This window comes from Oculina patagonica, chromosome 3 (assembly GCF_052425735.1).
Source record: "Oculina patagonica isolate OP01 chromosome 3, crgOcupat, whole genome shotgun sequence".
NCBI lineage: Eukaryota > Metazoa > Cnidaria > Anthozoa > Scleractinia > Oculinidae > Oculina > Oculina patagonica.
Window position 1 is genome coordinate 13,610,903 of NC_135760.1, and position 8,650 is coordinate 13,619,552.

Sequence of the window (8,650 nt, forward strand, 5' to 3'; positions counted from 1 at the left end):
CTCCCCCCCTCCCTTCTCTCCCTTTCTTAAAAAAAAAAAAAACCCGTCGCCGGGCAGAAACTCCTGCTTTGTGTACTTAAGTTAGTCACGTCATGATATGCCCTTTTAAGTTAGTCACGTCTGTCTTGCTTAATTCATGCAGTCGGGATTGTGTGGCACCTGGCACTTTGACTGAAAGCTGTTCCGCATTTGACCACTTCGGGATCCATACTAAGGTCCATATTGTTCCCAAATTTAGCACAACCAGCTCCTGTTAATATTGCAGGCAATTTCTAAGAATATCATCAGTTCACTGCTTAGTAAATTGTCCGAGGAATAACATAGAATGTAGATCTGAATAAGCGCATTTCTGAGTATCCACTTACAGCTACAGAAGGTAACAATGGCTGGAATAGTTTGTGCGGAGAAATCGTCAAGTCAGGTAAAATAATATTAGCAGTAAACATGCTTTTTTCGTTTTTTTTTAATCAATTCAAATTGTAAGTTATTTCGCCTGCCAAGTGTAGAACAAGTTTTCCATTATTCAAGTGCACTTGCGACCTTCGCATGTTTCAAATGTTTGTTTTAAAATACACGATATCGATATTTTACAGACTTCGAAATTGAGCGCTTAAAAATGAAGTAATCGAAGCTTTTATAAAGCGCAGTTCCATGTTCCGATTTGATACCTTTTATTTCATGAAGAAATTTATCCGTTTGGTCGATTTTTCGTTTGTTGACATTTCAGCTCAGACTGAGATAAATTGTGCGTTTCACTTTGGAAATAGAACACCGCTTTGTTGAAGGCAAGGGCTTCCGTAAAGACTTGGCGCTCTTTTTTATTAGATGTTTCCGTGTCAATAACAAACTTTATCCAGTACAGTGCGTTTGCTTTGTCAGTTCATAAACATTTTCTTGCAGAAAGTGAACGCGTCCAATGTTGACAATGTTCAATGCTTGTGACGGATGTCCGTGGAATTAATGTCTCATACGTGACATGTTTTGCAATTCGCTCTCATGTTTGAATATTAAATTTACTTTTTTACTTCCAAGTCTTCTGTGCTGTGTTAAGAACGTTTTCTTTCGTGGCGAGAGATGGCAGAGATTTGTGCTGGGGGATGGCGCGACAATTCATTACAGTCTCATGTTTGATGACTATTGAATCACCTGGCGACTGCACACATTATTTTATAAAAGAAAGACCGTCCAAGAAAGGCCGAAGCACTTTGAAAATTTGGCTCGTGGAAGCAGCTGGTTGTTTTCTTTGGTTTTATTTTTATCGGTTTTCTGGAGTCTTTTGTCCTCGTGCGTTCTCACACTTAAATTCCGATTTTGCTTCGTTTCCACGAGTTTTAATTCTAATCATAAAGTGGAGAACCTCTCTGTCCTCCGGAGAGGCCTCTTTTCACGATCACGGGAATAGGTGACAACAAGAAAAGAAAGCGCGTGGAGCAATGAGCCTCTGTGGAGGAGAGAGAGGTGGGAGGACTGTGAGTTATGTCTAATGACTTCAAATGACGTGTAGTTATACCATATATGGTAGTGAGATTTTAATGTGGGTTCACCATTTGGTGCAACCTCGTTCCCAGGGTCTCTCTCTCCCTTTCGGTCTTACATTTCGGTCTTACAAGTTATTCACAGATTACCTGTATTACTCAGTATGGTTTGCGTGTCGAGGAAAACTATGAATACAGATGGAAATTTTTTATCGAAAGCGGAACAGAAAAATCAATCAACGTCACTTCATGATCACGTTTCATCTCATCTCAGATCAGAACTCATCTCGAAATATTTCAAATTACGTAAACTAAATACCTCCGAGCATATCATGATGTGTATTTAGAAACTGGAATTCATTTCAGCTCAATATTTGACCTACCAAGCATTCATTTGCTGGAGGTTTTTGCCCCCGCCATGTCCGCCATGTCAGTATATTTCGAACAAGTAAATGGAAATTACCATTTCGTAAAACAATATGGATCATGTTTAATTTACACCTGTTTCTGAAATCTTTTACATTTATATAATCCTTATAATGAATTATGGTTCGATATTTTCTGAATTTCAAGCCATACAGAGTAAATTTTTCCACAAAAAGATGACAAGTGCAAAGTTTATCAATTTGGCTGTCTTAAAAATGAAAATCGAAACAAATAACGTTGTGTTATTTTGAACAAATTAAAACGCTATAAAATATATGATGGGAAAGTTTCGTCGGAAGAATCAAATTGTAAGTAATGCATGTTAATCCGTGAGAAATTGTCGGTCGACCCGACAACCTGTTCAGCATAACTTCTTTAGGAAAGTATTTTTTTTCAAACATATCTCATCACCGAAGTCAATGGAAAACCATTACCTGGTCAGTCATGTGATACTGTTCAGCGGATACCTTGTTTTAACAGCTGTCAATTAACCATTACATGGATATCCAATATCAAAGATGCATGGTCGCCGTGTTGCGCGACGTCATCGCACGTACCTAGAGCGTACGCGCCCGCGAACCATGCCGCTAGGCATGATGACCATGAAAAATCAAATGCATGGTTCTCCTATTTCTATGGCTATGTGACTCCGCTCTGCGACCCTTCGGGCCGGTGGAGCTCCGCTAGAAAGGTCTGGGCTTGCCAAAAATACAGTTAAAATTCCACCATTTTAATGAGGAGCACGGCTTTACAGTTAATTCTTTTCAAAAACCCTCGCTTATGTTAAATGTTTATTTCTTGTGTAGGTTTACAAAGCATGACGCGATAGCACTGTGCCTGGCCATTCTGATTCCGCTGACCGTCATATTTGTAACAATGCTGTCAATTGTACCGTCGTTGGGCGCACCGCCATTGCCTGACTTTAAAAACCCTATAAAGGTTGGTTTTTAATTTGTGTAACTGCCAGAAACAAATCCTCCATGAAAAAAATCCACCTTTCTTTCCATTTTTCTTCTTCTTTCCACTTTTATACTCCAATTCCTTCGGAGAGTTTGATTCAAAGCCTATATTTCTTAAGATGCCAAGGTTTTAATTCCCCCGGGTTGGGGTGAAACTGGCATTCAATGTCATTGTAAGCGGCTTATTTATACCAGGGCCAGATTTCTTCATCGAACCTATACGTTTAACGAGAGTAGACGTGTTGGGGGAGGGGGGATAAGCACCTTAGGAACTTTAAACGTAACTTGTTATACTGACCTCGAGTTTGGCTGTACTTTTTTTGGATTAGCCTGGCCAGCTGTTTGAACAACTTAAATCAATGTTGATATAAATCAAATATTCAGGGGATACTTATTTAATTTTCTCACTTTTCATATTATTCTAGGGGTTTGAGCCGAGAGGCACGAAACTAAGTGATGAGATAGTGACATTACAAAACTTTCGTAACGAATATCACCAGAAACGTATATTGACACAACTTCCCTACACCTCACCGCAAGGTACACAAGGTGAAACAGTCAGCGTGACTCAGAAGCAAGAAAACGATTTGTCCTTGCACAGACAGCGAACACGGCGATCAGGTGAAGATACTCTAGATCCTCCATTTGATTCTTATTTTATCTGGAGTACGAACATGATATTTGTTTTCGAGTCTTCTAATCCCAAGGAAACCATGTTTAATGCAAACAAACTAAAAACAGCTTGCGCCATGGAGACTGACATTCTCAGTGCTAGCTCATATTTTACCGAATTCTGTTCTGGAACCTTTGATGAGAAGACCGGTAATAAGCAGTGTTCCGCAAGCTGGTCTCTTGGAAATTACGTCGCACTACTTAACAACCGTAAAAAATGTCAGGATATAACCGATGATGATGTTTCGATGGTGAAGAATTTGTTAGTCAACTGCTCATCCTACTTTTCAGACCAAACTCTGAGTAACTGTGGTCCTTCAACCTCAGTGGTGAATGCATCAGGCAGTTCTAATTGTACCAATGTCCCTGTAGAGTGCACCAAATACAATGCAGTGTACAACATATTCTATTATCTTGTAGACAATGAGATGAGTACATCTAATGATATGTTTTTGAAATATACAGTATCCCTTCCGGCCCTCCCGCGATATTCATATCGTGACCTTGTATACGACGAACTATACAACGGACAGTTAAAAAAAGGCATCCCTGGAAAAGCAGGTGTAGAATTTGCTTCGTTCAAGTTTTCTGGCTACAAGTACGACCAATTCAGCAAAAAGCTCCTTGCTGAAGTTATCTTTCCTGCTCTGGCCATGATTATTGTTTTCTTAATCATGTGGTTTTTCTTGGGTTCCTTCATTCTTACATTCTGTGGTCTTTTTTGCATTATTTATGCCTTGGGACTGTCATATTTTCTTTACACCACAGTTTTCAAACTTGACTTTTTTCCATTTCTGAATGTTACCACATTGGTGTTTTTGGTGGGTATAGGGGCAGATGATGCCTTTGTATACTATGACATATGGAGACAGACACGGGTAGCTTATCCCAATGCAAACATCATGCAGTTGTCATTGAAGACCTTGCGTTATGCTGCAGTCTCCATGCTTGTTACAAGCTTGACAACAGCATCAGCATTCTTTGCAGGAGCCTCTTCTACCATAACTGCCATTAGACTGTTTGGAATATTTGCTGCCACATCCATCTTAACCAACTACCTGCTAATGATAACATATTTCCCAGCCTGTGTAGCTTTGCATGAGAAGTGGGTGTTGAAGTACACCGGTGGTCAGAGCCTGGATGCTGTGTCACTAGCAGAGTTGAAAGCTGATCAGAAGGAGACCGAGCCTAAACTCGCAGCACCAACATCACAAGACATGTCAGAAAACAGGAAAGCAGATATACCAATGAACAGCCATACTGCTCAAAAGGAAACAAGCTTTTGTATCCTGCAGATTATCGATTTTCCTTGCACTCTCTTAGTGTCAGCAACAACCTTTGTCGGAAGAATGAGGGAAAAAATCTTTGAGGACTGGTTACCAAAAGCAGTCATTAAGTTGCACTGGCTGTGGATAGCCCTGTTAGTTTGCCTTACAGCTGGATTTCTCTGTGTTAATTTTATAAAACCTGGTTTACAGTTACCGAACACCAAGGATTTCCAAATGTTTGCTTCATCTCATCCACTGGAAAACTACTACTTAAACTACAAAAGCTATTTCAGATTTGAACAGCAGTCCAGTGGCTTGTGGGTAGAGCTGTTCTGGGGGATTAAACCTACAGATAATGGCAACCACTTAAACCCAGACGACAAAGGAACTCTTGAATTTGATGACAACTTTGGTGACCTTTTTACTCCCGCCGGCCAAACATTCCTTCGTTCCTTATGTCAATCTGTTGAAAAACAATCGTTTTTTGAAGCATTCGGTGACGGTCGATGTCCCATGGAGACATTCATTGACATGTGTACCTCAAAACAGACTCCTTGTTGTGGGGTCAATGCTTCATTTCCTTTCCCAGCAAATGTTGCTGAAAAGTGTGTTAAACTTGCTTCAAGACGGGTAACAACAGGCGTTTTATTTAATGATCTGGAAAATGTAAAAGGTTTTCGCATGGTAATAATTACAAATCAACAATTCTCAACTAACTTTACTGCTATGGATGGTTTCTGGAAGAAAGTGAGTTCGTGGGTTGACACAGAAATGGCCGAAGCTCCGAGAGGACTGCAAAACGGCTGGGCAGGATGCTGGGGCCTTGACTTCTATGCTCTCCAAATTGGCCTGTCTGATGGAACGTACTCTTCCTTGGGAATATCTGTTGCTGTGTCTTTTGCAGTCATGTTGCTAACAACTATGAACATCTTCATAAGTATCTATGCCATCATCACCATCATTGGAATTATTGCGATAACCATTGGATCTCTGGTGCTAGCAGGATGGCAGTTGAATATTTTAGAGTCTATTGTGATGTCTGTGGCTGTTGGGCTGTCTATTGACTTTACTATGCATTATGGTGTGGCTTACAGACTTGCTCCAGACAAAAGCCAGAGAGACAGCAGAGTGCGTTACTCACTGGTGCATATTGGATCTGCCATCACCATGGCAGCGATGACCACATTTCTCACAGGTAAGGGCATTTCTTTTCATGGCAAGATTTTAATCGGGACGTCTTAGATGCGAGTCCCATAACCTGGTGACCTTAGATTGGCAACCAGTCTTGTTTTCTTCCTATTCTGCCAAATTCATGTAACATTATTATCAATGGCAGATGGTCCAGGCGTCAAGACCTTACGAGCAGAGATAGTCTACTTGTTACATGTCGGAGGAGGCCGTGTGGCCTAGTAGTGGTTAGGGCGCTGGACTTGTAATCCGGAGGTCCCGGGTTCAAATCTGGGTCAAATCTTACTCCCTGTCACTAGAGAGATCGTCCCGAATTCAACTCCTCCACGGTTTGTAAAAGCCAACTTCAAAAATTTCGTTGAGATTCAAAACATCTGTATCTTTTTTTATATTTAGGATTGATGATGATGCCAGCGACAGTATTGGCGTACTTTCAGCTTGGGCAGTTCCTGATGTTGGTCATGGTCTTTAGCTGGCTTTATTCCACCTTTGGATTTTTATCAATCTGCACTGTGATTGGTCCAAGGGAAGATTTTGGTCAGCTAAACATCAGTCATCTGTTCCGGAAGCGTGGTCCGTGCAGAGTGAAGCCAGTGGACTCCAAGGAACCAGCAACAAAGAGCGAGATCATTTCCAACTTGGATGTAGACGCTGTCAGTGATCTGCTTCCAGAACAAGAAAATGAGATAACTACCCACCTCTGAAGTTAATAAAGAAGTATTTTAAGTGCTTTGCACTGAGGTCTTATATGCCATGCCGGCATTGGAAGAAACAGTGGGACATTTACTTGCACACTATTTGTCTACCTACTTAATTCGCATCGCTGGATCATGCATGTTTATTTAGAGACATATGAAGGCTAGTGTCCATTTTTTACTGCAATGTTATGCATCAGTCGATTCCAGTAGTGCATTTTCCCTTTGTGCATTAGTCGGGTATCATTTGCTCAAGTATTAATCCCTGGCGTAAGGGGGGGGGGGGGACATTTTGAATTTATCCCCGCCCGGGGGCCGGGCATTTGCCTGCCGCCGGGACAACTCCTAAATAATGTAATGTAATGTTTAATAAAACTCATTGCAGTAAAAAACTGAATTCCAGAGTAAAATACAAGGTAAAAAAATGTAAACTATTAATTACAATTATATATATACAATATAAGGCTCTATTATGAAAAAGCTAGTTCAAGATTAATAGCGAGAAGTGACGAAGTCCTGAGAACGCTTCGTTCTGCAAGACTTGATGGTGCTACGACTTGTGCCGGATCTTAAATCGTAGTTGTGTACAATCTCCTCACGTCGAGGCAAAAGAAAATGAAGAGGGCTATTTACATCCTGAAGTTTACAGACATACTTCCGGCAAAGATGTTGGCGCCGTTCTCTCAAAGAAGTGAGGCCGAGCAGCCGTAATGCCTCCAGTATAGTCGAGGGAAGGGCAAATAATAAACATGGCTCTCTTCTGGACTCTCTCAATATTCTTATCTAAAAAGTCAGGAATGTTCTGCCAGACAGGGGCGGCATATTCTAAAATAGGACGCACTATTGTAACAAATACTTTGGCTAATGCTACCGGCGTGGCACCGCATTGCTTTAGTATCCTTAGGGAAAAGAGTCTTTTGTTCGCTTTTTTAACAATATAGTCTATGTGGTAGTCCCATTTTAAGTCGCTGCTGATGTAAACTCCAAGGAGTTAAGGAGTTTGTATGTTGAGGTTCGTTCGATTACGTTATTTCCAAGTATAATAGGGTTAATTACAAAATTATGGTTACTCGTAAAATTGATTAACATTTCGTTGCATTTAGAAGGATTAAGTTTCATCTTGTGCTCGTTTGAAAATTCAAAAATATCGTTGGCAGCAAAGTTAAGCAAGCTTACACTATTTCTAGAGATTGATGAAAATGGATTGCAACTTAAAAAATTAAGGCTTATCTTTTCAAGTTGTTTCAGTTGACACTTGTAGCTGAAGCTTGATTTCCATCCGCAAGTTAAGGTTATATCTTCCTTTAGATGTTCAAAGATAATGTTTTTCGTGCTTTAAGTTGCCTGCCACTAATTTCAGAACAGTTAAGACCAAAAGTCTGCGAATTCCTTGTGACAGAGCTCCTTTAAATTTTATTTCACTGTGTAAATATGATCTCTCGGTAGTTTTTATAATGCTCATGTTGTTTTGTTCTGGCCAGGCATTTTGGGGGCGATAGTCAAAATTTTGAAAGAAAAATATTTCGACTCTGTTTTCCTGCTTGAAGGAAAATATGCTGATGATAGTCTTGTGCAAGGCGGACTGTGCATGAGCTTTCCTAAGCTTAAATTTGGAGCTGGTGTTATTTTGACATTTTGATTGATGGTCCCAACCCTGCCATTATAAAAGAAACACGAGCAAGATATTCTTTGCCAGTTGTTACTACTTGATGTAGTGAAGCTTGATGAGTTAAGTCAAAGTGATTAAAGTCGTTACCACCAGACAAGTCCAGAAGTGAACTTTTATCTGTAAAAAGAGGAATTGAGCTAGTCCCCCTGAAAGTTCCTCTTTTACAAAGTTCGAGGTGAAGTTTCACTAAAGAAAATAGGCCTTCCGAACAGATATTCTACCTAATGATCCGCTGGGGGTCCCTGAAAGGCGTGTGATAGCTGTGAGTATTGGGGTTTACTCAACAAAAAAGATGTTG

At 40.4% G+C, this 8,650-nt stretch overlaps 1 protein-coding gene, 1 long non-coding RNA gene and 1 pseudogene across 3 annotated transcripts in view; 2 read left to right on the forward strand and 1 right to left on the reverse strand.

Annotated features, from left to right (window-relative positions):
* The window catches only part of LOC144646781 (2-methoxy-6-polyprenyl-1,4-benzoquinol methylase, mitochondrial-like), a 120,745-nt gene extending 119,918 nt beyond the window's left edge, over positions 1-827 (forward strand). The window contains exon 8 of the transcript XR_013569477.1: positions 815-827. The gene's annotated coding sequence lies outside the window, so the exon portion shown is untranslated. The remainder of the gene's footprint in view (positions 1-814) is intronic.
* The window catches only part of LOC144646806 (uncharacterized), a 153,586-nt gene that overhangs the window by 57,846 nt on the left and 87,090 nt on the right, over positions 1-8,650 (reverse strand). The gene's annotated exons all lie outside the window — the stretch shown is intronic.
* LOC144646734 (protein dispatched homolog 1-like) lies at positions 111-7,826 on the forward strand (annotated as a pseudogene). Its single transcript, XR_013569473.1, has 4 exons — positions 111-421; positions 2,708-2,840; positions 3,286-5,995; positions 6,385-7,826. The product of XR_013569473.1 is annotated as a protein dispatched homolog 1-like (transcript).